This window comes from Schistocerca americana, chromosome 6 (genome assembly GCF_021461395.2).
Source record: "Schistocerca americana isolate TAMUIC-IGC-003095 chromosome 6, iqSchAmer2.1, whole genome shotgun sequence".
Lineage (NCBI taxonomy): Eukaryota > Metazoa > Arthropoda > Insecta > Orthoptera > Acrididae > Schistocerca > Schistocerca americana.
The window spans coordinates 611,243,016-611,252,263 of record NC_060124.1 but is presented as its reverse complement, the minus strand read 5'-3'; the positions used below and the strand labels follow the sequence as shown (position 1 = coordinate 611,252,263).

The following is a 9,248-nucleotide window of genomic DNA, read 5'->3' as shown; positions in this document are numbered from 1 at the left end:
TTGGAAATATCCCAACAAGAACGAAAAAGATCATGCTTCTAAGGCCTTAATTAGCGTGAAAAGTTTAGAAGGTGTTGCAGTTTGTAACAACGTACAAATTAGATTAAAGAAATAGAAAAAGGAAAAAAAAACTGTGCACGCCATACAGTCTACGCCAGTGAAGCAGATGGTGCTAAGCTAGTTATGTATACAGATGATAATAACAATAATACTAACGATAATAATTTAGTGTGGCTCATTGGCTCGGTGCCAGTCTTTTTTCTGGACCCCACTTGGGCGACTCGTGTATTCCCAACACTACCCCGTTTACCAGACCGGCGAGAGGCTGCCTGCAGCTTAACTTGAAACCCGAATCATGTGTTGTTCCTCACGGCTTGTCGAATCGTTGAGAAGTGTGGACTAAATTTAAACTAAGACTGAGAGATCCATCATCCACCGGAGATTCTGTTCCATGATCTCACGGTTTCCAGGCAGACGTGTTACGCAAGAACCCTTTTGTTTGTTTAACTCTGCACCATTTTGCGTGTCATCCTTGCGCTGGGGCCATGCTGATCTTCTCTGTACTGTCTGTCCCAATTGTGGTATATGTTCCGCCGAAGCGAGTTATATAGGCAAGTCAGCTTGCTGGTATCAAAAAATCTACATCTACATGGATTCTCCGTAAATCACATATAAGTGCCTGACAGAGGGTTTATCGAACCACCTTCACAATTCTCTATTATTCCAATCTCGTATAGAGCGAGGAAAGAACGAATACTTATATCTTTCCGTACGAGCTCTGATTTCCTTATTTTATCGTGGTGATCCATTCTCCCTATGTAGTTCGGTGTCAACAAAATATTATCGCATTCGGAGAAGAAAGTTGGTGATTGGAATTTCGTGAGAAGATTCCGTCACAACGAAAAACGTCTTTCTTTTAATGATATCCAGCTTAGATCCTCTATCATTTCTGTGACACTCTCTCCCATATTTCGCGATAATACAAAAGGTGCTGCCCTTCTTTGAGCTTTTTCGATGTTCTCCGTCAGTCCTACCTGCTAAGGATCCCACCCCGCGCAGCAGTGTTCTAAAAGAGGACGGACAAGAGTAGTATATGCAGTCTCCTTAGTAGATCTATTACATTTTCTAAGTGTCCTGCCAATGAAACGCAGTCATCGGTTAGCCTTCCCCACAACATTTTCTGTGTGTTCCTTCCAATTTAACTTATTCATAATTGTAATTCCTGGGTATTTAGTTGAATTTACGGCCTTTAGATCTGACTGATTTATCATGTATCCGAAGTTAACGGATCACATTTTTCGTTATTTTGGATGAACTGCCAATTTTCGCAGCATTCAGATATTTTCTAAATCGTTTTGAATTTTTTTTTATATATTTTGATGACTTTACTAGTCGAAAAACCACAGCGTCATCTGCAAACAACCTAAGACGGCTGCTGAGATTGTCTCCTAATTCGTTTACATAGATAAGTTCAAATGGTTCAAATGGCTCTGAGCACTATGGGACTTTAACATCTGTGGTTATCAGTCCCCTAGAACTTAGAACTACTTAAACCTAACTAACCTAAGGACATCACACACATCCATGCCCGAGGCAGTATTCGAACCTGCGACCGTAGCGGTCACGCGGTTCCAGACTGAAGCGCCTAGAACCGCACGGCCACACCAGCCGGCTATAGATAAGTAAAAGCAAAGGGCGTATAATAGTACCTTGGGGAAAGCGAGGAGTTACTACTGTTATACTCTATGACTTTCCGTCAATTACTACGAACTGTGACCTCTGACGGAAATCACGAATCCAGTCTGATAGCTGAGACGATATTCCATAAGCATGCAATTTGACTACAAGCAGCTTGTGTGGTACAGTGTCAAAAGAATTCCGGAGATCCAGAAATACGGAATCTATCTGAAGTTCCATGTCAATAGCACTCAACACTTCATGCGAATAAAGAGCTAGTTGTGTTTCACAAGAACGATGTTTTCTAAAGCCATGTTGACTGTGCGTCAATAGACCGTTTTCTTCGAAGTAATTCATATTGTTCGAACACAATATACGCACAAAAATCCTGCTGCGTACATACGGTAATGATATGGGCCTGTAATTTAGTGGATCACTCCTACTACCCTTCTTGAATATTGGTGTGACCTGCTCAACTTTCCAGTCTTTTCGTACGGATCTTTCGTCGAACGAACGGTTGTATACGATTGTTAAGTATGGAGCTAATGCATCAGCATACTCTGAAAGTGATCCTGTAATGGCTCTGTTTTTAGTGATCGAGGTGAGGACACTGAAAAGGTTATTTTTCAATAAATCAGTAATACACTGTTCGTGCAATAACTCTAATTTCATAAATATACTTTACATAATATTGAACAAATTCGAACAGTAAAATGTTACTTGATTAGAGATCAAGACGGTCTTGGACAAGCTGACGTATTGCGTTTCAGTTACCATGGGTTTCCGAATTTTTCGCTGCCGACTGCCATCTTCTGAACGCCGGTCGCGTGTTTCGGCTGCTCTGACCTAAAGCAACAGATCTCATGCTGGACGAATAATAATAATAAATAAAACATTTCCTTTACTTATCGTGTGTGACTGAAGTGAGAAGGTACGAGTCTCGTCGTTTACATTTTGTGACTCTCGTATATTTATTTAGCTAACTTGAGACGTACAAAGTGAGTTGCAGACACAATATAGCGAGTACACGTTGTCTTGCGCCTGAAACAGGTGAGCCAGCTAAGAGAGGCCACCGTACGTCCAGAGCGAACGCATGCGCCCAGCTGCGGATCTCGCTAGACAGTAGTGGACAACGTCGCAAAAACTTTTACATACCCAAGAAATTTTTGATTTTTGTAGCGAAAGACCTGCGATAGGTCCTTTCTCTAATGAAACTGAAATACTTGTTTCTGTGGCATAAGAAATTGCGTACGGAGCGGACTCGAACGCGTGGTACTCGATCGTATTGTAAAAAGGTATTAACCCTGTGAACGAGTGGCGCGCCGTGACGAGAAGGCGTGCCACAAACGTCCGGCCTGTCCAGCTGCAGCAAACTTAAACAAGTGTGCGACTCGGACACAGTTGGTGTATTTACATACTCCTTCTGTCAGTGTTCTCCAGAGATGCAACAAATTAAAGAAGCGGAATAGGAAATCCTTCATGGGGGGATTGGGACCGGCTACGCCCTACACAGTCAGCTCGTACTTACTGCCGCTGTCGTGTTGCAGGGATGCGTGGAGGCATTAGGACGCGGCTGCCGGAAGCCTGCGGCAGTACAGGGCCCCAGAGGGGGGCACTGCGCTGGCCGGGCCGTGCTCTCCCGCCGGAATAAATCCCGGCCCACCGAAATTACATTGTTAGCGAGCGAGACGGCCGCGCCATTATCATAATACGGTGCGCTGCTCCCCCCTGCTCACCGATCTATGGGAGTGCGTGAGGGGGTGGGGGAGGGTGAGTGGGGGGGGGGGGGACGCGCGCCACGTGTGCGACACTGGACTGTCGACGCGTCACACAGGGCGAGAGCACGCAGCGACACTCCGGCAGACAAGCAGGTCATAAAACGATTTCCCAGAACTTCACTCAGTGAAATAGGTGGCAAAATAAGCCACCACGTGTTCCGGATTATCCATATATAATCTACCGTGTCAGAAAATCGACGCTCGAAGTTTCGAGGTAATTTGTGTGTCTTTTAGCGAGTTTACAGCCACCCTTAACATACCTCCTGCAATATGCTGACAACACCTCCTTCCTGGTCACCCATCATATCGTTCAACTCTTCCTTGCCCCTCTCCAACGCCATCCGAATCTCCTAATCGAGTCGTGTAATATGTGGAAACTTCAAGTAAATCCGCAGAAAAGCTAAGGCACTATCTTTGGCTGCATCATTCGGCGTTTGCGTCGTCCAATATCTCCACCTACACTACAGCTAACCAATCCCTCTGACTAGCAAAAACAGAAAACTTGCATAGAAAGCTTGCCTCCTTATCATCCAATACAAAACCCGAAACTGACTAAAACTATCAACAGGCCGCACTAGCGGCTACATCCTTGTGCTACTATCCTCACCTATGAGTCCCTCATCCGCCTGGGCTTGCGCCTCGCCTAACTTATTATGTAAGTCCCATCCTGTGGAGGCGTGCACTCGACCCTGCCTCCCGTATCCACCTACCTTCACCACCTTGCATCCTCTACCAACTCGTGCACTTCCCACGCCTTCTTCTCTTCCTAGAGCACCATCCAACTCGTACATTAATCGCAAAATCCAGTCCCAGTAGCCAATTTCCAGTCCAGGTACCCTGCTGCGCCACTACGTCCGTGTTGCACCTTGCGTCCACCTCCGTGCTTGTGTCTAGGAATCGTGGATACTCGGTTCGCTAGACAGACAGTCAAACAACTCGGAGTGATGAGTTTTATTATAACAAGACAAGTACAAATACTTAACTCTGAATCAGTCTTCTTCAGAGTAGACAAACATAAGTAACACTTGTGATCCTAGCGAACGCTTCTAACAAAAGTCTGCCAACTCAACTGCAGTGACTGCTGATCTCTAACTGAGCTACGCAGGGTAACGAAGTGGCTAACGTTCAGCTGCAATCGAAGTGGGCCGCCACCAGTCGGGCGCTACGCTAATGTCGTCTTCACGTAGGGGCCGCTGCTGTCGCGTTGTCCTCCTGGAAGGGGGTCGGTCAGCTTGCGATTGTCTGACGTCTTCTCACAGCCGTCTCTTCTCTGTCGTTCCCGACTGGCCTGCCGGCGCTGACTTCACGCTGTAACATTATCCATCCTCTCCCGCCGGAATTTTAACCGACTCCACACTCCCCAACGATGAAATCTGTCCCGAGGTATACCACTCCTTTTAACCTTAGTCACAACGCTCCGCCTCACACCATCCTCTCATTTTCTCTTTAATCCTCCATCCATCTTGCTGAGTTCTAGTTCCTGCCTGCAGTTCTACAGGGCTCCAATGCTCATAGTCATGATCACGCCTTCATCGTGACAATTTTTTCGTGTGACCATTCCACCATGGCGTCGTCCACGTTCGAGAGTGACTTTAGTTTAACCGTAATATAAAATCGTCAAACAAGTTTTAAAAACCACCAGGGTTTTCCATCTATGTGTATTTTACAACTCTTCGTTTATTGTCACTCGTTTTTAGGTAAATATCTTCACTGACGTTCACCTATGTATTATTTTACGAAATCATCTGTTATTGTCACCTTTTATATGTTTTAACCATTTTTAAATACTGTTTTCGTAACCTTTGGCTGAAGAACGGTTTTTGTCCGCTGCCAGCCAGTCCCCGTTGAGAGAAATTGAAATAGAAGAAAAGAAAAAGAAAACCACCGAAGCGTCGAGTCTGCCTTCGGCAGCGGGGAGGCGCGCACGCCTCGTTTCCGCCTCGCCTGTTGTGCTGCCTGCTGGCGAGCGGCCGTTTGTTTACTTCCGCGTAGCGGCTCGTCTTACGAGTCGCGTTTTCCCACCACCGAGCCACGATCAAACTATCTGTTCCTTTGTATCACGGACGACCAAAGGTGTATGAAGTAGAACGTTTTATGCGGAGTGAAATGCGTCTCCCGCCACAAGATATTCTCGGAATACGTTTTTCGATCTTCAATACTAGTGTGTACATAAAGCTGGCGAACGACTAGCTGTGCGCCGGCGTTGTGCGGCGACACGATAACGGTCTCAAGTTCCGATACTCTGACGGCAATATAGAGACTGTCGTGTTTGATCACGCTAGTGTCGGCCTCCGAACGTCTGAGGTACCGCCGGACGTTGTGGTGGCCGCCTTTAAATCTTACGGCAACGTCGTCAGTCAAGTTGACGATACGTGGAAGACGTTCGAAACCTACCGTGCCCTCAATGTTAGCCCTAACATCAATACTGAAGTCGGGAAACACGTGCCCTCCTACTCGGTTATTGCCGGCTGCAGGGCTGTCGTCTGTACGATGGCCAGCCGCGCACCTGTCCAGGTTGTGGCCAGGAAGGCCACGTCCGTTCTGGAAGTCTGCGACGCCGATCGGAGACGTGGCTTCCCCTGCGGCGCCCGCCGTGTCTGCCTGCTGCGCCCACTCTGGACCAGTCGGCACCGGCGTCGACTCCTCTCGGCGATGCTACACTGCCGCAGTACCAGCGGACGATGCCCGTCGGCAGACGCGGGCCGCCTGTCCAGTCGCCACGGTTGTCGGTGATGGAGCTGTACCGACTTCCGCCTTTCTGCCCCCTGACCGCATGTCGGAAGGTAGCCGCCCGCCCACCTCACACGGAACAGCGTGTTAGGAAGCAATAGTGGCTGGAGGAAACGGAGGAGACAACGCCGTCCCCCACGTGATGCCTGCCTCCGTCTCAGTGACGACAGCCTGCCCTCTGTCCTCTGCCCTCTGTCCTCTGTCCTCTGTCCTCTGACGCCCTGCCTGCCACCGGACGACGCGACGCCTCCCCCCACTAGTTAGCGACCACCTACGGACACCGACCTCCCCCCCGCCTGCGTCTGATGCGGTTGCCCCCTTTTTCTATCTGACGTTACCTGTGGCCGCACCTCTGATATACTTCCACTGAACGTCTGTCTCCTGCGCGGATGGCGTCGATACTGAGGATGGACGTCCTGGAGGTGGAACCCAGTTGGCGGGGAAGGGTTGCTCTCTGCTTGCACGGCCCCCGTCCTCCTGGCCACGGCAGCTTTTCAAACTTAATAGCATAGCCAAACGGTCAATGCCGTTCGCACACATCACAAAGTGGCGTTACTCCGTGAAATGTTGTCTGCAGCGGACGTTGACTATGCCCTCCTTAAAGTGGTTCACCTTGCAACGTTTTGTGCTCCCCGCGGCTGCTAGCTCTTAATTAGCACAATTGTTTCTGACAGTGTGGACAGTAAGGTTTCGCTACTTTCCCTTTTGGTCAGTTTTGAGATGCTTGTAAGTAGGAGTGGCACGAGTGAATGTTCTTGTAACTGATGACTGTGGCGTGTTGTTACACATCGCCACACACAGGACCGTTGATAGCTGAAGCGAGTAGGAACCAAAATTATTAATGTTGTGTATATCGACAACGCAACATTTTTATTCTACGGACACTTGGCGCGACGCGCTCCGAGTGGCCGTCGGATTGCTCTGTTCCCTTTCGTTGGTTGACGAGCAGCGTTATGCTTGTCGGTTCATACTTACAAACGTCCGTCGGTCCGTCTACCTCCTCAACTTGGCGGGGCAAATTACCCTAAATTACCTTTTTTTTTTTTTTTTTTTTAAGAAACTGTACCGGACCTGCTGGAAGGTGTTGCCTTCGACATACGGCTACGTATGGGGTTGCAGCACGATGGGGCGCCAGCACTTAACAGTCGTACTTTGCGCACGTATCTAAATGAACTCTTGGACGGGCGGGTAACTGGAATAGGTGCTCGTAGGACATGGCCCCTGCGATCACGAGACCTCGCGCCAGCGGACTTTTTCCTGTGGGGATTCTTTAAGGTTCTAATTCACCCGGACGCGAACCACCTAGAAACAAGGATGAATTAATGGATCGCATTCAACATGCCGCCAATCACATCAGGGCAATGCCAGGTATCTTTGAAACAGTTCGGCAAAACACGGTTCGACTTTACCAAGCTTGTGCCGCGTCAGAGAGTCGCCAGTTCGAGCACCAGCTTTAAGTAACAATGTCCTAGTTGCAAGTAAGGCAATTTTCAGAGCTGACACAATTTGTAAAAGACTTTCTGTACGCGAACTAACAGCTGTTGACGGGTTTGTTCCCGGTACGTCTTATCGTGGAACTAGAATGGATGGACCCCGGCGGATTCGGCCCCAGGCCCCCAGGGTGGAAGGCTGGCGCTGCGCGTTGGCGCCTAGCGTGCCGCCCGCCTCGAATACGTCGCGACCTCCGTCAGGCAAAGCGCTCGCGGTCAGCGTTGCCCAGAGCATCCGGGAACAGGGCAGTTGTGTGGCCAATCGGAGCACGTGGCGCCAAGTTTCTTTAGATTAAAAACTGTGCGATATCGACCTACACAAAATTCGTAATTTGGTTCCTACTGGCATCAGCTATCCAGGGTTAAAATTTCGTGACACTTTTTTTCTCCCTTGTGTATATATCCTCACTTAATTAAAAATTGGGTGCCACTCGTGCAAAGGGAAAAGTTTCATTGTACCATAAATTTTATGTCGCCAGCTTTCACTCAGTTTTACTACAGTTCTGTACCGTCCAGTTCAACATGTTCCTTTATCACGCATAATGCACTTTTAATGTTTTTCGTGTAACTCCCTTCATAATGTTTCTTTTTTTTCATTTTATATGTAAATCACTAATTCAGATTGTGAACGGCTGGCTAATGGCCCCGCGTTCTTCCTTCCGTCAACAGATCTCAGTACTTCTGCCTCTCTGGTATACCAGTTTGCTTCCTCCTTCGCTTACTCTACTCCGTGCTCTGCGCCGACGGGTAGCACACCGCATCTTGTACCCGTCCACCGCGGCGCTCGGGTTCACAGCACCAGGTGTGTGTGTCCTGCCTGGTATTCATTGCACATTTCTTTACCCAGGCAGTCGTCTGTAGTACTGTCTGGTGTCACTTTGGCATTGTCTTGGGCTTTACAGCACGTAGACTGGCCGGTGGTTTTTTAGTTCATTTATGGATTTATTATCTCCCGTCTCTTGCTATTTTCAGTACGCTACCTGAAGATGGGTGTATAAGAGCCCGAAACCGGTCGTGTTCTAAACAAAAGAACCTTACAACTTGAAAGTTAGCAGGGTCGGTGGAGCAGTTTACTACTCTACGATTTGTTCGACCTGACTACTATTATGTCCAAACCGGTTGTTAGACTGCTACGTAACGTGAGCTGCATACTGTTATTAATGTATCGGTGCCAGTGGTTAGTCATTTGGAGCCTTGGTGTCACGTAGATTGTATTAAATAGGGCGAGCAGCGGGCTAACGTCCACATAACGTTTGTTACGTGTCGTAAGTACCACAGACCACGACCTTCATATTTCTCCAAGATGTTCGGCTCTCAAAGACTGCCCTGCTCTCCCGCTCTCGATGCTACTCACTGTAAACAATCTTGGGAAGCAACAGATCGACCAAGTAATATTGTAATGAAAAAGGGTGTTGCAGCAAATAAGAAAAGGGACCTACCGTGATAAATAAAATATAATTCAGAGGCACAGTGTTCTCCAACAAAGCACATGTTACAACTGCAAGGGATTGCTATTACAGTATTGTTTGGCACCTGTAGTTACTCCGAGAGCACACAAATGACAGAGCATCAG

General features: G+C 48.0%; 1 non-coding gene across 1 annotated transcript; it reads right to left on the bottom strand.

Moving 5' to 3' along the window:
• Nucleotides 1–495: 495 nt before the first annotated feature.
• LOC124620912 lies at nucleotides 496–604 on the bottom strand. The gene has a single exon (XR_006980421.1). It is a non-coding gene; the product is annotated as a U6 spliceosomal RNA (small nuclear RNA).
• Nucleotides 605–9,248: the final 8,644 nt, after the last annotated feature.